Source organism: Corvus kubaryi, unplaced genomic scaffold (assembly GCF_017639235.1).
Source record: "Corvus kubaryi isolate FWS band 111438036 unplaced genomic scaffold, C.kubaryi_AGA036_p1.0 137, whole genome shotgun sequence".
Classification (NCBI taxonomy): domain Eukaryota; kingdom Metazoa; phylum Chordata; class Aves; order Passeriformes; family Corvidae; genus Corvus; species Corvus kubaryi.
In genome coordinates this window covers 32,518,606-32,539,947 of record NW_024580671.1, presented here as the reverse complement: position 1 = coordinate 32,539,947, position 21,342 = coordinate 32,518,606, and positions in this window count along the sequence as shown.

Here is a 21,342-nt window from a genome sequence, read left to right as displayed (position 1 = left end):
TCATATTCTTTCCAGTCATCAGGTTACATCACCTGCCTGCTGGTGTTGCACAGACTCTCAGAGACCAAAGTCTTTGTGTAGAAATTAAGTTTTTTGGATTGTGGCATAGGATCAGGGCACAGTTGGACTGGCTTGTGGACCCCCCGGAGTCCCACTTTCAAGGGTTCTCACAGCAGCATCTTCAGATGGATTGAGTGAGACTCCCTGGGATGCCTTTCTGCTCATTTCATATAATCTACCTGCCTGTGGCTGTATGTGACCACTTCAGTTCATGTGTGATAAAATGTTATTGATTGTCTCCACTCTATCCGAAACAGCTCTGAAATACCTAACCAAAGAGCTGTCCTACGTGACCGTTTCCGCATCTGTAGGAATATATTCTATTGGCTGTTTACGCCTTTTGCCCACGTACAATTTGACTGATCCTGCAGCAAGAATCTCTGTGACACTCCACCCACAGCGTTAATCAATAGGTGTAAGCAAATAAATTGGACTTGACACAGCAGGAGCGGCCCACTGGAATCTCTAGGGCTGTCTAAAATTCCCACCTGGAGAGCTCTTGCAACAATCAATAAAATACTTATTTTTTAAGGTGGCTGGTGCTTCAAAAAAATCACCTAGTTTTTTAATTCTCTGTTGGAAAGTGACAATGACAGCAAGCTCAACTCCTAACTGTCGTGAGATGGGGGAGTAATAAAGTCCTGGGAGTGTTTTGCTGTCGCTGGTATGTATCTCAGTCATTTCAAAAACCCATGCACTCCTCCAGGCACTAAGTGGAAGTCTCCAGCTGCGACTGAAATTTGCAAATTGGTTTACTGTAGCAACATCAAATTTACACAAGCATAGAAATGCATTTTTATTTGATATTTTTTGGTTTCTGCTTTTAACTATGTATAAAGAAGAAGAACATTGTATTCATTCATATAGTATGGACAGGTCTGTTTTTTTCTCAGCAACAAAATACATTTGTTATGAATGTATTTATGTTTCCTGTTCCTGATGTATTTCTTCTATTTTACTCAACTCTGCGAAGGGTTGGTGCCTGGTATTGTTGTAATTTGAAAAAAAAGTCCACAAACAAACAAAACCATACAAAATACAAAAACCTTCTCCTTTTGTTTCTTACTTTATATCAGTATCTTATTCTCGGAATGAAAGACTGAATTAAAATATTCTCATGACACCCCATTAATGAGGACTCAGGGCTGATGCTTGCTTATCTAAGTCCTGCTTTCAGTTACCTGTATGACACAGCAAGGCTATTCATTTGATCAAGCTCAGAATATGCTTAAACCTCAGAATGCATGAATTTAAGAATGCAAAGGGGGGGGGGAGGGGGGGGGTATATGGCCCAGAGAATTCATTAGAAAACTTTTGCACAAAATAAAACTTTAAATCCTTTTGTACTTGGATGTACGAGATGAAATGACGAGGAGTAAAAAAAAATTGCAGTGAGCATAATTTTCTTTTGTGTTACTCTAATCTTTTCTGTGAAAACCACTTAGAAGTCTTGATCATGGTACTTGCTTGAAAGCTGCAGAGGAAGAGGTTCATAAAATTAAGTTTCCAAGTCATTCAATGGCTATTTAGTCAAACTGTTCAGAAAACCTTTTCATGATTCAATAAATCAGACTTTTTCTATTGTGTATATGTACATGATTTTTAATGAAGACAGCCCTTAAACATTGGAAAACTGAAATATTCATAAATACATTTGACCTGACTAGAAGATTTGCTTTTTCTTCACTCTGAAGATCACAGTCAAGTTTGAGAACGAATTACAAATGTACACAGATGCTCCAACCCGTGAAGTATTTGGATTAATCATATTTTTGCAACACAAAACAACTTCAAAAATCCTGTTGTTAGCTTCCATCAACAGAAAGGTTACCAAACCACCTTGGTAAAAACATAATTTCAAGGGGATATGTCCTATACAAGGACATATGTGCTTTAAGATAACAACAGAAGTCCACCCAGCCTGGCATTCTGTGTCTGACAACAGCCAAAACAAATATCCTGGGCATATGGGAGAGAGGTAAGCACATAATGATTCTTCCAGAAAATTTTCCCAGCTTTCTGCTATTTGAACTTCAAAATATCTTGGAAGAAATGTGATACTTTTATATTTAAGTGAATGAAGGAGATAAATCACCGCCTGTGCCAGTCCTCCACCACCTCCATGCCCCACTAAAAAAAAATAAAATAAAAAAAAAGATGAAAAACAATCAACAGATGAGCAGTGCTGGAGGTGCAAAATATTCTTTTGTATTTTTTCCTCCTGGTAATTGATGTGATATTGCAAGCACAAATCTGGCCTACATGGCCCTGTTGTCTAGCAGAAGATAGGGAAAAGAACAAATTTGGAGTTTGGGGATTAACATCTCTGTGCTTGGCAATAAGCATTTGGATGTGTTTCGTGCTTCTGTGGCAACATTCACATGTGTTTGGCAGCGGACACAGGAAGATGTTCAGGACAGCGAAGGTTCACAGACCTTTCCCAACAGAACACAGCCTGCCAGGGGCAAAGTTACTCTGGTTTAAAACCCTGACTCGAAGGGGCAATACTTTCAAAATATCTTTAAATCTCCTGGAATGAAAAAAATATCATCAATCATTTCAAGATTTCCTGAGGTAGAGACAGTGCTGATACCCCTTGAGCTGTCATCCCAAACTCCCTTGCATCCCTAACAGTGTTTCTATTGCCCATGGGACTTAAGGAAATTTTCATACTCCTTACTATTACTTTTCATTAACTAATATAATTGAGCTAATCTGATCTGTTTAATCAGATTCATTAAATAAGTGAGAGCTCTTTGTGTGAACATTACTGTTTTGGATAAACTGAATTCAGTTTAAATATTCTGAACCAGTTTATACCAAATAGAAATAAAGACATTACTGGACTGCAATAATTGCTCATATACAGTTTTCAGTGTTCCACATTTAAGTGTACAACTTAAGATAGCGTAATTTTAGACTTTGGACTGTGTATGATGCCATTCCACAGTACATCAGATATTTGAGACAATGTTTTCTGGAGTTGCATTTGGTTCCTCATCTATTTCTCCTTAAAAAAGTCAGCACTGAGCAGAGGCATTTGTTAAAGAGCCAGGAAACTACTTTCACAACTATCAACAGCAGATAGACACTTGGAGTGTACAAATGTCAAGATGCAGAAGCTGTTGAAATCAGTTGGAAAATGCTTATCAACATTACAATTTTGTATCCTGTCCAGCAGACCAAATATTTACAACCAATAGCAAATTTTGTGATAGCTAGCGATTTCCAACCAAAAGCTCCTCTCTTATTTAAAATAGTAAAAATAGCAGTTTCTTTAGGCTATCTTACAAAGCTAAACATTAAAAGGGTCTGTTAGAGCGAGATTAAAGCTGTTAAAAGCTGTAAAATAATAGGGTTTTCTGCAAGCCACTGTCTTGTAATCTATTTGGGACAGTAAAGAAGCTTCTTTGCACTCAGACTGCCAAAGAAAACTTTTTTTTTCTCACAAACATTGTGTGTTTAAGCTCAGTGAAATTCTTGTTAGATGAAATTATTGGCACAGTTTTGGATTTTTTTCACCCATGGGAATTTACTTATCCTTAATAAAATATGTGCCAAAATATTGTCCACCCATATGCCGCTTTATGAGGGACTCTTGGAAACTTTGAGGTAAAAGCACAGAGCTGGTGACTGCAGACGATATTTGTACACAAATGTCAGGGGCATCGAGGTCCTCTGAATGTAAAAGACGTCTGAAGCCTTTGAGGAGAAATGAGATGTGCACTTTTGTCATTGGTTTAATAGGAGCAGGGCTGGGTCCTGACAAAGCAAGAGCAGGATGGCAGTAGACTGCTTTTCCTCATGCAGTAGCAGTGATGGAAAAGACCAAAGAACTGCACGGGCAGCTGATCCACCCCAGGAGCGCCAGTGCCAGGGAAACAAGGCACATCACTGCTCTTGAGCTTCCTGAGGAGGTGCTGAGCTCCCCTTCCCGGTATTCAGTGAAAGGACCTGTGGGAGTGGTTCCAGGCTGCCTCAGGGAAGGTTTAGACTGGACATGAGGAAGCATTTCTTTACGGAGAGGGTGGTCAAACACTGGATCAGGCTTCCCAGAGAGATGGTCAATGCCCCCAGTCAGTGTTTAAGAGGCATTTGGACACTGCCCTTAATATTATGCTTTCATTTTTGTCATCATTGAAGTGGCCAGGCAGTTGGATTAGATGGTCACTGTAGGTCCTTTCCATTTGAAATATTCTATTCTATTCTAGTCTAGTCTGGTCTAGTCTAGTCTTTCTATCTCCTCACAGACCCTCTTTTGTTTCCAAGGTTATTTTCTCTCCTCACGGAAAGTGGAAACCACTCACGGAGTGGTTATTTTTCACTCCGCCATGGCACGTGGAGTGATTCAGAATATACTAGGGAGAAAGAAAGCTTTACCAAGCTGTTTGCCTCTCACCAAAGTATTGAGTTCCATCTATTTCTCAGGGTTGGAATGGAATCCTGTTTATACCGTGATTCTCTAGAATTTGATGAAAGAGATTATGTTGTTAGATACAACCCAAATCTCCACCCTTGAGATCCTGGAAAGTAGGTAGAAAGTAGGTCTCTCAGTTTCAGTCAGGAACTCAGCAAATTCACTTTTTAAAATAAAATAAAAATGTAATTCTCATACTATTTTTTTCAGAATATGACTTATTCTTTGAGCTCTGCCAGGGAGAGGGATAACAGTAGTTCAGTAGATGAAAATAAATTATTCTCTGATTTCATCATCATTTTTTAGCTACATCAGTCCTTTGACTTCCCTGGTAGATATGTTCTGAAACCTCATTACAAACCTTTGCTAGCTCTCATCTTGTGTACATTAGACCCAGCTCCAAGTAGAACAGAAGAATAGAGAGAATATTGCATGTATTCAAATACCTCATGTTCTTGTCCCCAACATTTCACTCATCAGGCAAGCCCATGAGAGCTCGTTAACACAAAGCCTGCTTCTTGGCTTGGTCTGTCAGCTTGATGCCACTGAACCCATGGAGTTACTCCAGAGCAAGATTGATGTAACAAAGTGAAGAGAAAACCCCCTCTCATCATCCACATCTTGTCACTTTTTCTAAAAAACGTATACATTTCTTCTCTCTTGCTGTGAGAAATTTGTATTGGCTGGGAATGAGACTTAGGGTTTATAATATGACTGCAATATTATTCTTTCCCCTTTTTGTTTTCCATAACTAAAGTTAAGCTGAAATTGAATATCGAACAGTTACGTTTCAACTGTAGAAGTCACCTTTACTTTTTATCTTTTATGCTTAGCTGGGAAGGGGTGCCAGAATCACGACTGTCTCCCAGCATTAGTGGAGAAAATCCAGAGCCAATTGCAGACTGTGGTTGTGTTATCCTTTTTTGGCCACTCAGCCCACTTTATGTCAGCACCTGTAATAGTTCTGCTCCCACTAGGCTGTGGTCAAGTGATGTAAAATGAATTTAAGCAGAATCCAGTTTTGTTCCTGGCACAGGCAAGTTCTGGAAGCAGGATACCTTTCTTCTCAAGGGGATCTGAGAAGTCTTCCCTCCCATTTCCCACTAGAGTCAGCTTGGTATTATTTGTGTGAACATACCAAAGCAGTCTTGGAAAAAGTAGTAGGCTATGTCTTTTCTCAGCTATCTGGAGAATGTCCTGCAAGAAATTGTAAAACATGAAGATCCTTTGGTTTTCTTTATTGTCAATGTCTATGTTATCTCAGTTGTTGTAGCAGTTTGCAACAGCTGTGAAACCCCAACACAGAGATATTCCTGGAATAATTATCTCCTGCTGCAGTCTAATCAGAGTAGAGAATGTGACTGGGTCAAGGCTCTGGAGTTTTTTAAGATGAGATCCATGTGATGATAAATAATGTATGTATCTAATGTGTTGCAACAAGATGTAAAGGAAAATTAATTCCAGAGGCAGTTTTTATTATTCTTGAGTCTGTAACCTGTCATCTTCACTGTGAATCAAATGCCAAATTACAGCTAAAATCCTGTTCTGCAAATGAAATCCTTTAGTCACGCTAATTTTAATTTTAAATTTAATTGTTTGCATTTTACAACTCTTAGTATTAGCCTGCAAGCCAGTTATACCTCCTAAATTTTAAGACACACAAAAAACTCTTTTCCTATTCTAGTACTGCAGATGTAAATCATGATGCCATAGCCTTACCTCAAGTGCTTTTCAGGAAGGCTGTGGGTAATGAACCGAGGAGGAAACTGGGCCTACTGAGAAGGCCTGTAGGAAGCAGAAGAATTAAGGCAGGAAGGATCTAGAGACATATCTAGAGATATATTATGTAGGCTACAAAGCCATAGAAAACCGAGTTTCATCAGTTCTACCAGACCAGTTTGTTTCTACAGGAAGATATATCCATGCAAGCAATAAAGTTAAAGAGTTGCTCAGGTTCAGCAAGCCATCAGTGGGGTCTGGTGCCCCTTTGGACTGCGAGCATGTACAGCTGCTGTGTCTCAGACCTGGGAACAGCAACTTCCTGCCACCTTTAACACTATCTAGATGAAATGCTCCTCTTACACCTCAAGTTTTGGATCTGGTCCTCAGCTCATCTTGTTAAAGCTTCAAAATTACTTTAAGGTACTTCACCAGCCAAAAACACTAAAAGATTTACTTTCTCTTTAAAGAAATTGCTTTGGAATGAAATACAACTTTTTTTTTTTTTTTTTTCCACAGCATGAATCAATTTTAAACAGTATTTTATTACAGGAAATGAAACATACCAGGTGAAGCTGCAACATGCTTTTTAAATTGGCAAAATTAATCAAACTCCAAATTTGACAAGTCAGTAGAGTTAATATAACTAGAGTTTCAGAAAGTGCCCACTAGTGAATACCGTTCAAGACTGTTACTTTCCAAATGGGAAACAGAACTCAAGCCATTTCGATATGATCTCCTGCATGCTGTATCCCCTTGCTCCCAAAGAGGTTACAGTCCTGCATTCCATAACAAGTGACTGGCCATGTACAAACAGCATAGGTTAATCTTTTGCTCTAAAAATTCTCTAGCTCCAGGCAGACCTCTGTCTGGAGCAACTGTGGAAGTGGATTTAGGTGACCTTGATGTGTATAACACCAGGCACAAAACTAATCATCTGAGAATATATATCTAAATCTAAACTACCACAGCTAAATGCTAGAGCTCTATGTTCAGCTGAAATTTTTTGAACATATTTGCACACCAGCTTGGCTAATACCTAATTTTAACAGCAGAAGTTCTGCTAATTAATTCACTATTCAGCAACTCAGCCTTTGGAAACCCTCTTCCCATTGCATTAGCTATAAGATGCAGAGACAGCTTATGAGAAGGCAAGTTATCTGGAGAGGGAAAAATAACTGGTATCACAGCACACAACTCAACTATTGATCTGGCAGCTGATAGTTTTAAATCTCTAACAGGACATTTCTAATAGCCTAAATAAGCAACAGCTGAAAATACATATTAGAGAAAGGAGAATGGAGGAAGAGAAGATGACAATATTCACTGCCTCATTCAGAACATGGAATAAATGAAAAGTTAAGAGTGCACATAAAGTCAAATGAGAGAGTTGACAGGAACATTTAAGATGAATGTAAGATATTTGAATTTTTTTTCTGTACAGTATTTTTTGAGATAATCCTCAGCTTTTTAACTGACATTAGGTTGTCCTGGGATTCAGTTTCTAAACTGATAATATGAGCAGAAAAAAATATTTCTTTAAAAAATCACTCCTTCAGTGAGGGACATTTCTATCACAGAACCAGCAAAGGTGATTGTACCACATGCTCATGCAGGCCAGTCTGAAAACACATATGCATTTTCACACTGTGAGTATAAAATTCATACAAGACCTTGAGCTCCTTGACAAGACAAATTACTCAAAGGTGGGCAGGGTGCACATGGCTAAATTAAACATTCTGATTGAAGGAAATTATTGGTGTTGACCACCCATTATAGGAGCACTAAAGTCAACATGTACATGGACATCTTACTCTGAAGATTCCCAGACACCTGAATTTCTGCTTTTATGCATATCAAGGGTCATATATGTGCCAAAACCTCTGCACCAACCTCCCACTCATCTGGGAGCAGGACTGGAAGCCCAAGGGACTCTGCAAAGATTTTATTTCTCTAAAATTGTAGCTCCAGCTACATCCCTTCAAAATAGACCTGCAGAAGGCATTTGCCTCTAGACTGCTGTTTTGAGAGTGGGGTACCAGGGTCTGAAGTCAGAGGTGGGAGTGTTCCCCACTCTTTCTGATAATGCTGTTCAATATAGATGATTGGGCTATACTGGGGGCAAGGGAACATAACTCAGTACCACAGCAGTTACTATGATCCCATGGGATAATAGAAATTACAGAACTGATAGAGTTACCTAGTTACTAAGCAGACTTTTCCTAGTTCCAAGTGGATTTAGAGAATCTCACATTTCCAACCACAGGTCTCCCTTATTCCTGGTAAATGTTAGGACATTTCTGAATAAATGTCACCAGGGGCTGAGGTGCTCAGGGGTCAGATATTTCATCAAGGATGGCTGTGTGTCTGGAAATCCACGCACGTCCAGGGCTCATGTGTAGCGTTACTAGCAAAACGTGATTTTTGGAAAGCATTTAGCTCACAAATCCTCTGCTACAAGTCACAATGTACAAGGGGCCTGACCTACTGTGCAGACACTCTGCATTCACTGCATAGCAGCCTCAAGGGCTAACTATTAAAAGTTTGCGCATTTGTTTAGGTGGTTGTCTTCATCTCAACAGTGTGAATACTCCTCTGTGCCTCCAACTTTGCACACAGAAAAGCTTCATAAAGCCAGAGCTATTTTTGATGTTTTGGGTAGAATAATATGGGCGATTGAGATGTTAGTTGCTGTAATCACGAAATAATAATAAATTATTATAGTCTAAGTATCTAAAGTTACGTGCAGGTGATATGCAGGCATACATTTCTCTTAAAGATTGAAATTACCTATATTTGTACTGCAGGAATTTCCAGAATTGAACATAAGATATTAAAAAGAACAATGTAGACTGCAGTCAGAAGGAAAGACAAACAAACAAACAAAAAAACCACAGAAAGCCTGTGTCTTTCTGCTCTTCATATAATGTAATTCCACATAAATTAATTCTTTAAAAAATAAATTGCAACAAAACCTCCTGCTATCCTCATTGCAGCTTGAACATGCAGTAAACTGTATACAAATCATAAAATAGTTCTTGATTTAATGGTCTAATGTTTTGGAATTTAGAGGAGGACATTTTCTCTGAGTGATGTTGCAGTACATTGCTACACTAAAATATGAACCACTTTTATGAGGCTACACTACAGATCATTTGGATCTTTTTGTGAAACCTCTCCTGGCAAATGCTCCTATCATATTGATTTTTGAAGAATGCTTCAGATTCTTATGCTCTCATCATGGCTTATTAGCATACAGTAATTCAAATATACATCTATTTTTGGACATTTTTTCTATCAATATTAATTAACTCGACTTTGCTAGAATGATTGAGACAGATGACAGTTTTATTTTGCCTTTTGCTGGATGTCTTGCTCACAAACTTTGAAGTACAGATGCATATTTTCATGAAGAGAAAAAAAAATCTATTATTGAAATTCTCCTGAGTTTTAAGGCTCAAAACAACAAAAGAAAAATGAAGTTGTAGAACTCATATATTTAAAAGCAGAACTGTGAGAGAAAGGATGGTAGAAAAATAATTTCTGTATGTAAATACTGTCATTCTTATGTGCATCAAAAAGAGGAGTACAAATAAGCAAGGTGAAAGGAAGACTGTGAAATAGAAGATTTTACTGATTGTGAATAGGGAGCTCTATGCCCTTAAATAGTGTTCTCCACAATACAGTGTAGTACTTCTCATTAGAAATCTGCTGTCAGCAACAGCCTGAAGGCTTTTGGCCTTCAAGCTGTTGAAATGGAAAGTAAAACAGGAATAATACAACCAGTTCCCTCGTGTTTGACAGCTGGGAGCATACTGGGTGCATACAAATTTTAAAAGCCAACACAGAAAAGAGGAAAATTCTTAAACAATTCACTTGTGTACAGTGTACTGGCCAATCACAACTGTTACACTCACGATGAAGAACATAATCTTCTAAGGAATGATCTTGAACTGAAGGTTTAGACTGAAAATATAAAAGGAGCCACTAGAGATGATCTCATCCAGTACCTTGTGGTGCTCTTGAATGAAGCCTTTTTTGATATGGTTATAAAAGCCTGTAAAGAGATTCTGAGCTTTCTTCTCTTAAATAGATCTTGTCTACCTTAAATAGATAATTTTCACAGTGATTAGAAAGTCTTTCCTAATTTCCTTCATTTAAATTCTTCAATGCCAAAAGTTAATTCACTTTCCTATTTACTTTAGGCATGTAAAAAAATAGCTTGTTCTCTTCTAGTATAACCTTTGACAAGTCAGAGTACCATTACTATGATTTTCCCTTTGTATCTTTCTTAGACCAAACAGAACTAATTCCATTATGAGTTTGGTTTTGATAGTTTAATTACTGCTCTGGGTAATAACGACTATCCTTAGCAAATGCTATCATTAGTAATGGTGAGATTCTTATTTTTGTCTCAGATTCCCTTTAATAATGCTTGGAAAATGAAAGTTTATCTGATGTCTAAATATGGAAAGAAGTGGAGTGTTTACAGGTGGTCAGAATAAAACTTCAATTACCAAAAAACCTTACTATTACAATTTTAGTAGGATTGCTGCTTATTGTCATGTGTTTGCAAGATTTCTCTTGACATGTCCATTTCTGGCCCTACCATCTGAAACTGTTTTGGTGTACAGGTGACCTGCAACACAGATAACATGTTGAAGCGCCATGATTAGAAAAGATTTTGTTTATCTTCTGGCATGGAAGATAAAGGAACTGTCTATCAGTATCCTCCTCACCGATAATGTAGATTTCTCATCATTTTTGTAACTTTGCAGTATTGTAGCTTGTAATAGTTTAATAATTGCAACTTTTGTAGTATTTAATAAAGGCCCTTAAAACTGAATGTATCCGACTTCAAGACATTGTTCATTTTAGTGCCAAGATCAAGCCCTTCCAGGGCACACACACTGTTTGAACTACCTCATCCTTCATTAAAACATGGCATCACTCAAAAAAAACCCTGGAAATGCCTCTTGCACACTACATCCTTCAAGGTGGAAAGAAAAAAGAAAGAAAAAGACCAAAACCAAATGAAAAGCTTTGCCTATAACTGCTTACTTTGTCTTAACAAGCATGCCAACCTACCCTCTAGAACGGGGGACAGCCTTGACCATAGAACACCACACCTTTTGTCATTATTTCTTACAAATATGGTACTCTACATCCTGTCAGCATGAACTTGTGTTAGTGCATGATTTTCTATTGCTCCTAGTCTCATTAATGTCTTCAAAGCAATAGGAGGGATTTAAATCCAGAGTGCGTTAGAAAAACCAGCCTGTTGGTCGCCATTAAAATTTCTAATGTCGACTGAGCTTTCAAAATAAAGACAGAGATTTGATGGAGGAAAGAAGGAGATCAATTCACAAAATTGCTGTGAACAATGTCAGTCATGAGTTAGAGGTTTTGGCAACAGCTGATTTGTAGATCACTGTTCCTTTGGAATTTTCACTGTGAATGGAAACTTCTAAATCATTCTGAAGATAGTGGCTCTTTGAATTTACAGAGTTGGATCTTAAAAAGAATATGATTTATCAATAATGAAATTAAGGGTAAGAGGATGAGAGTATTTGCATTATTAGACTAAATTAGTTCTGTCCAGAATAAGCTCCTGTGACATTCCTTGTGTCAAAGGAAGAGTTTCCTTCACTTTCCAACAGAGAGGCCCAGGGAGAGATCATCCCACTATACATGGGCTTCTCAGTTTCTTAAAATAAATAAGAGACATTCAAGCTAAGAGCAGAGAAACACTGTCCTGTCACCAGTGCACAAAATTATTATAGTCAATTCAGCTTTAAAGAAATTCTGATGTGGACATAAACTGAATGCAAAGCACTCTTGGGTCAGAGACTTTTTCTTCCACAAAAGCAACATTTACAAGGCAGCCAGAGTTCGGGGGAAACAAAAGATGCTACAACAAGTACATTAATCAATGTTGGGGCTTGGACTTGTGCTCAAATATGTAAGTGGAGAAACCTACCACTCACCCCAGACAAAGAAAGCCAATTCTATTGCCCACAGAGAAGTCAGTTTATCCTGCCAGTAGAGGACATTATTCTATTTAATAATTTTAGGTGGGTTTTTTATAGTATTCTAAATTCAAAATGGGAGAAAAAAAGTAAATTAGATGGGGTTTTTTAAATTAGATTTGTGAATATCTGCTGGATTTTTGTATTTAATAGATATCATAGAAGTGAAATCCATTAGATTCTAAAGAAAAAAAGACTTCTTCCTTCAGGGTTTATACCACCATTTGTTGTATATTGACTATTTTGAGCTAGTACCATCTATCACTTTAATCAGGCAATGTAATTCCCTCTTTTCATTCTATACAACAGCATTCAAAATCCCAACAAACTTTAAGGAAAAAACAATATACAGCCTCCAAGGAAAACTTTGTATGCCTTTAATATATGCTTTTATATGCCAGCATCTTTACTATGCTGAGCCTGAAGAAATGTTACCTGTCAGCTCATACTTTGGGAGGGTAGAAAGATATCTTTTCAAAGGCTGAGATGTGTATTGGGGTCAAATTGCCTTTAAACACTTTCTCCCCCAAAGAAAATCTATTGTACTGATCAAACCAATTGTTTGACAGATGCATGTATAGTGCCTTTCAAGCACAAGCTGCTGGGCCTCTGGTTAAAATTCCTAGGAGGAATTTTATGCCTGATGTGTTAGGGAAGAAATCAGGCTACATGGTCACTATAGTGTAATCTGTACATAAAATTTACAAATCTGTGAGTGTAGCCCGAAACATGCTAAGAGAAACTAAAATAAACATGTGGAGTAAAGAAAGGCAAAAATCCATGAAGTGGCTATCTTTTAGGTTTGGGATTTTTTTCCTGGAAAATATTACTTCCTTCTTTCTCCAGAAGCAATTATTTGTGTTGGCTTAAAATAAATAATCCTCCTAACCTTCGTTGTTAAACACCAGGATTTTCAGCATTTGCTGGAAAGTGGAAAAAATTGAAAATATATGATGGAGCAAGAGTCAAAAGGACCCTTGAAATTAAATGGCAGTATGATTACTGACAAAAATAATTATTATTAAAATGACAATGTCATAAAAGAAAAATGGGCCAAGAAGCACTGGTGTATGTTTTCACTTCAACTTGAAAAATACCAACAAAATTATTCAAAAACTGGGAAAAATTCAAATAAAATATTTTGGAAATGTATTAAATGGTAGGATTCAGTAGACAAATCTGGTAAGTTTGAAACCATGAAGGGTTTAAGTATCAGCCTGTGAATACATCTGAGTTGGAAAAGACAGAATTAATGACAGTATAGACAGGAATCAATAAATCTTAAAATCATAATTTTTTGTGTCATAAAAGAAATACTGTAGAATCTATTCTAAATATGCGTGCAAAAAATACTTCCTATTAGGTATCATGTAAAATTATAATACAGAGTTACTGCAAACTAATTCAGAACTGGTGATATGGCCAATCTTGAGTAACTGTGCAAATACTGCTGGAGTGATACAGGAGAACAGTTAATTAATACTAAATTTTTACATCACCTGAATTAACTGAAAATATGTTGCACTGTAAAAACAAATGGAAAAAATGGGGAAAAAAGTGCATTGGCCTTAATAATCAAAACAACCTTCTGTGGAGTGCAGTTGTTTACTGAACCATAGCTATAGAGCTAATTGCATCTGGTGGAATGGCTGCAAATAGAAATTCCCTGTAATATATGAAGGGACTTGATTCAGGACAGTGCTTTAGAAACAAATGCTCCTTAAAAGGCTGGGTGAAACTCAGAATGCAGATCCCCAAAAAGAGTGCAAAGGTCCAGCCAGGGACATTAGTGCAATGCCTAAACTTGGCTTGAGGTCACTTGAGACCTGGATAGTTTTGCTACAATGGTGTGCTTTAAAGTCACATGAAATTTCCCTCTAAGAAAATTGCTACACAAATGAGCCTATAGCTGAAAGGCAATCATTTAAAAAACATCAGACAAGGCAAAAGGAAGGAGGCTTTTGAGGAGAAATAGTTGACCATGGTCTTAAAAAATTGGTGGTAAAAAATATTTTCCATTCACCATGACCTTTTCTAGAAATCATCATGATACCATAAAAAAAATGCAAGAAATCAACTTTGCAGGAGCCACACTACAGCAAATAATTTTTGCAAATATAGGTTTGCACACATAAGAATAATCAATTTCCATTAATAAGTGTGTAAGGCAATGAATGGTCTATATGCTTTGCTTCTACTGTTGTGTGCTCTTGTCTTTAACCTGGTGTTTACCGTTTCTCTGGGGTTCTCCCAGGTGTGACTTTTCTCTTTATTTGAATTAATGGTTCTGGTGGTGGTGGTGTGCAAAAAATGACTCCTGGCTGATTCCACAGTGGAACATAGAGTAAAAGCATAAGTAATTGTAGTTTCATTTAAAAAAAAAAAGTGTTTGATGTCAAATTCAAATAAAAAATAAACAAAACAAAAACCCAACAAGTTAGAGATAAGGAATTCTAATCATTCAGCTTGACAAGTCAAATGTGCAAAGACTACCTAAGTGAATTCTGTGGGAAAGAATTCCTACATCTAATAGAACCTACAAAAATAGAAAAATGTTTTATTGAAACAAAGATTGACAGAGTAGCTATCAAAGGTTCATTGTTAAAATGAAAGCATTTAGTGCATGGGGTTCTGATAAAGTGTTCTGTGGATGGAAACTAATTGGTATTTTCAAGAATGACTTGAATGATGGAATTAAGCATGTTTCTCACATTTGGTAATGACATCACCCTGGATGAAACAGCAAGTACATTCACCTGGAATTCAAACAACCTTGATAATTAATGAAATCACCTGAAGAAACATAAGGTTTTCCATGAAACAGGAACCAGAGCAAGATACTGATTATAGGGCAGGAGAAATCAGCTACAAAAACCTAGGAAGGGGACAACTGATTAGGGAGTAGTTTTGCAGCAATATATCACTTAGAGAGGTTTGCAAACTGAACTTGGATCAATCAAACTTTCCTGATGCAAAAAAAAAAAAAAAAAAAAAAAAAAAAAGACAAATACTGTCCAAGATGTATATGCAGGAATGCAGTTACCAAAATATTTGAATCAACATCCTGGAAGACTCAGCTGATGGACATTCTTGGGCTCAAGTCTGGTAAGAATCAGTTCGACAGAGTTTGGAGAAGAGCAGTGAGACAAATCCATAGTCATACACACAAGTTCACTTTGGGGACAAAAGTGAGACTGGCTGGCCAGAGGAAGAGACAGCTGGGTGGCACCTCCGTAATTACTCAAAATTGCAAAATGTTGCTGCAGCGAGAAAGGGAGCAACCTATTATTCATGTTATTGGTGAAAAAGACAAGCAGTAATCAGCTTAAATTCAAGTAAGAAACATTAAAATTAAACAGCAGAAATAGTTTTGGTAGAAACAATAGTGAAATACTGAACTTTAGTAGATTTGGCAACCTGTGTAACTGGAGATCTCTAAGAGCACATTAGACAACCATGGTGCAGTGGTCCTGATTTGGGACAGGGAAATGAGCTACATGACCTCTTGGGGCCCTTTTAGCCTTCTGATTCTATATTTAAGGTATTAGAAATAAAGTGATACTGCAATAAAGTGAGACTTGTCAAAGGGAATGTTGAGAGGAATCTTGAAAAGGATTATGAGAAATAAGAACAAATAGAAAAAACAGAATGGTTTTTATCCCTATAAAGACACAGAAGAAAAGAGAAATAGGGTGCAATATAAGAAAAATAAAGAGTTTTTTAAAATAATATTGAACTGGGACAGGAATGTCAAATAAATGCTGGAAAAGTAATTGAAGATCCAAGTAAGTGCAGAATGGTGAATTTATCATCTGAAGTGAAAGCAAAAAGGTTTCTTTATAGTTTTAGGAGGACAGGGTAATTTCCACTGCACAATAAATAAATAAATAAAAACCAGGGCAAAATCCATGATAAAGTATAAAATATTTTTTGAAAAAATACAAATGCCAAAAGTGCATCTTTAAAAATAAAGAAAATAGAAAACATATGGAAAAAGAGATATCAATAACTACAAAACCATTTTTGTCAAACCTTAATATTATGCAAGACTCGAGAACAATTTTTTTAAATAAAAACAATATTGCAAACATGCAAATAAATCAGAAATGGGAATTATCTCCATTATCCAAACAACAGATTGCCCAAGGCTTGCATGATATCTCAGTAAGAATCTATTTTTAGAAGAAAATTTAAATATAGTAGGTATTTTTTATCTGGTCTTCAAATATGGTGCTTTATGGAAAGCAGTTTGTAAAGCCTTACTGCGTGGGAATTCGTAAATGAATTCTGATGGGAGAAGGAGATGACTTATGGAAAATGACACCTGGCCATGCTGGAGGGGAAAATACCAATCTGGATAGAGTTTACCATTCTCTACCATTGATCTTTTAAAATGTTTTTGACAGCCAAAGCACTAAGGGTAGTGGTGTGCTGCTAAATAGGGCATGGTCAGCACAGAGAGGAACTGGGATAGCATCAGGAAGGAGCGAGACAGCCATGGTTTGTGAACAGTAGAAAAAGGATGAAATAAAATGTACAGCACAATGTACTTAGGGACATTAAACATAAATTTGCAATGTAAAATAGTAAAGAATAGGACAAAGAGCACCAGCTTTGTAGGTGACAAAAACTAGTTCTCTCACCCCTCTTCCTCAGCATTCCCAGAGCTGGAAGTTAGTGATGGGGAGCTGAATAAAGCCCCCACAATCCAGGAGGAAAGGGTTAGTGACACACTATGCTAATTAGACATCCACAAGTCATGGGCCCAGATGGGATGCACCTGAGAGTAACAAGGGAGCTGATGAAAGAGATCACCAAGCCATTTTCAATCATTTACCAGCAGTCCTGGTTAACCAGAGACATCCCAGGTAAGTGGGAATTAGCGAACATAACGGCATCTACAAGAACAGTGGATACAGGGAACCACAGGCCTGTCATGCTGACATCAGTGCCAGGCAAGGGCATGGAGCAGATCATCTTTGACGCTAATTCCTACAGTGTTCTCCCAGAGAAACTGGCTGATCATGGCTTAGATGGGTGAAAAACTGGCTGGATGGCCATGTCCAGAGGGTGGTGCAGAATGGAGTTACATCCAGCTGGCAGCCAGTCACTAATGGGATACTGGTTCCTGTTGAATGCAAGAGACCTGGTATGGCACAGTATCACACAACAGCAGCTTGGCTATGTAGCTCTTCCATGCCCTTGCCATGAGCCAAGGTTTCTATGTATCTATTCTGATAACTACACATGTAGTTTTGATAAGCTCCAGCCTAAGCACCCCAGTTTAATCACTGCCTAATTCCTCTGAGCATACTCAGGTATGCTAATTTTATCACTATTAATACAGCTTCCTTTTGTAGATCAACATAAATATCTGCACCACCTCCCCTCTTCATCTTTGATTATAACATTTATGTGGGTACTGAGCTCTGTATAATTAGGCCCCTTTCTGAAGAGAAAGTTCTGGCCAGTCCAACCAGTCCTGGGAATACTGTGTTTTGCAACTACTGGAATGGTCATGGGATATATATATACTGTCTCTTGGGGAAAAATAGTAAACCCCTGATGTGGTAAGGCATTAAGAGAAATTCTATATGTAGTTCTTGTTGCTCATATTCAAGAAAGATCAGGTGCAGAGATGGTTATGAAGCTGATTTGTTAATATAATGCCAGTGTGTCTGCATTAGCATTTAGTTCAGGTCAGGAGTGCCTTTAACTAATCTCATTACCCCCATTTACCACATTTAGGCTCAGGTCTGGAGGCTCTCAGAGCCCACAAATAAGAATATTTTCAAAAAAAGTGAGCAATACCCGACTAGTGGGTGTTCCGCCCATGGGACCAGAGCAGAGGTGCTCTCACAGGAGTGCCATGACGTGGAAGCACCCCACTCTGTTTGTGCTGTCTGGCCTCTAGAGGGTTGTGTTGGGGCTGGCGATGGTGAAAGCCACCCCACAGCCCAGCACACCCTGCACAGGGCAAAACCCTTGGGGTCAGGCGCCTGCCCCAAGGTGTGCAGCCCACGTTGGGGTTGGTACAGGAGACTTGCCTGGGCTTCGTGGCACAGAGATGGAAGGGGGGGGCATCTCCACTGTGAGCAGGGCAGTGTTAGGGTCACGGGTAGGTGACTGGGATGCTGGTTAGGTCAAGCTAACTGAACAGGGTGTGAGAATGGCTGGACAAGACATGAGAAAAATATTTGGTTTAACAAATAACAAGGTGAGGAGCTGACAAAAGTAACAGCATCATGAGGAATAGCTAGATTTTTAAAAGGAGGACGTATGTGGGAAACAAGACAGAATTCTCAGATAATTGGTGACAGAATAAAGGGGACCTTTAGGAAGCCCAAACTTACAAGATGACCAGTGCCTAAGAAAAATAGTAATGTTTTGTAAGTTTCCAGCCTTGTTACCTGAGTAAGTATCAGAAATACTAAATATGGGTACAGAAACAGTGGCAGCAGTGAGGAAAAAGCAACTAAGGGAAGGCAAAAATGTACTAGAATATACCAAAAATGCTGACAGAAAATAACAAGAAAATTTAGTTTTTCTTCTTCTGACAAAACAGAAGACTTGTTGGCTGCTTTCTGACAGAAGAGGCAAAATTTTGAATTCACAAGATGTTGATGCAATCCTTCCAAAAGCCCGGGTGAAATCTCTCTGTGTAGTTCTGGTGCAATATCCTGGCATAAATGTTAGAAAAGGGAAAGGCTGACCCAGTGAGAGTAAGTGACAGAAGGAACTGCAGAAATGAGAGTAAATAAAATATAATTACTTTCACTTCCCACAGGATTCCAACAGCCCTGAAGCTATGCCAATCAGTGTCTTCCTAACCTCAAGTAATCTAAAGCAATCTTGCACCTGCCCTTACTCAAACTGTAAAACCAATACAACCTTGCAGGGAAGCACTGCATGCTATAATAAGCAAAATCATTCAACTGCTGCCCCATAACTGAAGTAATTAAATACTTAGTTATTCAAAAAAGAGCTCTGTAGCAACTTAATCAAATTTGGGAGGAGAGTATGAGCCCTACCTTATTGACAACTTCTGTCTCAGACTTAGGAACAGCTAAGGCATTTTTGCTGAATATGACCAGAGCTATCACTCTGTAGTAGTGATAAAATAGAAAGAGAAAGAAATGTTATTGATACATCTCCTTGCTTCAAAGAACCAGATAAGAACAGAACTTGTATCAGGGCAGGATCCTAATCCACATGGATCCATTCCTCACCAAACAGATTCACTCAACTCTAACAGCACAAATGGACAATAAATTAAGATACTTATTTGCATTCTCATGTCAATAACATTGATGGATTCATGTTTTCAGTGTAGGAGATCTCTCAAATGATCTGCAAGTATGTTCAAATTTTTCAATGCTTAAATTGTGGCCACTGAACTATTGCCAGTTATTCTGGAGCTATCTGTTCAATCTCTAACCAAGATCAACAGTTTAGTGGAGGAAACACTTGGGGGGGGGAAATCTTTTTTTCTCATTTCAGCATTTAATAATTAAGTAATTCATGAATTATGATGGAGGTAGAGCAGAGGAGAAAAGGGCAGAGTAGAATAGAATAGAGTAGAACAGAACAGAAAGAACACATGCCCTTGTCAAAAAATTCTGGTTGCACAAATGAAGTCAATTAGGAACTCAACTGAAAAGATCTCTTTTCCCATGCAGGGGAAATCTTTTCGAGACATATAGCTTTATGTTTTCAACAGAGAGAGAAAAAAAATACACATTTCTAAAGAAAATATTAATAATGATTGTAGCTAAGCATGAAAGGTCTCTTGTGTAGTAAATCATCCATATTTTTAAGTGCTCACAATTATAAGCCGAAAAATTCCATTTTCTGGAATTGTGCCCTAATTTGTTCTCAAAAAGAGAAGTAGTTTTAGACCCTCAAGCAAAATTGGTTGAGCTTAGTGTAAACATTTTGAATATGTAGGAACAGCTTGCTGATGTAATTTAGTAGAATTGTCTCCACAATGAGAACAAAAACTTAAGCATAAACTTTAAGTCTTAGCTTCTGTAGCTTTTACAGAGATATATGGGAAAAGGATAGCAACAACTTGAAATGTTATGAATTTTTAAACACGTGAATGATGGACTTATTTTGCCCTTGCAAACCTAGGAGAGGATATATAGACATTAGGGGGTTGCCATGGCTTGTAAAGACATCAACATTAGTAGTAACTCCCAGTTACTGTATATGAAGCACACAGATTTTTGAGCAACATTTATATATTATTTATTTTAAACCAGTTGTGACATTTGAAGCAGCACTGATATAGCTGCAATGTATAAAAGGAGAAATATGAGTCAGTTCTGGTAAAAGATTCAAAAAGAATCTAAGAGTGATTTTCTGTATTTACTGAAATCAATCATAAATCTTGCATTCAATTTAGTGGCACAGACCTATGCACTTATTTTTGCCTGAAGTTCTCTCCTCAGTCTGCCTCACCTGAAGTCATGCAGGTTTGTAAGAGAATTGTGATTCCCTGATATTCTGCAAAAAGGGAGAAGTGGTACACCTGCTGCAGGAACATATCTTAGGTGGATTTGTTTCTAAGTAGGCAAACACAAGAGGAAGAAGAATGACAGTAAATTGATTTTCCATGGCTCAGTGCAAAGATGGGAATTCTTGTGAATGTGAGAACTCCAGTTGGATATTGGGAATAGTCATGCAATGGATGTCATGCAGCAAGAACCCAAGTAATGGGGTTGCAGATACCTCTACATAAAACCCTCCGTTTTTTACCACAATGAGAATAAATGCAGCCTTGCCTAAAGGCAGCACTCTGTTCTTCAGCAGAGAGGGGTGACAGATCACCTAACCCCACACAGCCCAGGAATGAGCTGTGCAAGTGCATCAATGTATGTCTGCAGCCTGTGCAGCCAGCAAAACCCTTGTGACAGCTTTTATAAGTAGATCTTTTTTCTTGCATAGCAGGCCCCCTATTCAACATAATCTTCAGATTAATATTGCCATTGACACAAACAGGATCCCCAGAAAATTCTAGACTGCGCACAATGCAGTGACAAACTCAAACAGAAAAATCATTCTAAAGTAGATTAGCAACAAGACCATAAAATTAAAGAACAAAGATGTCTCGCT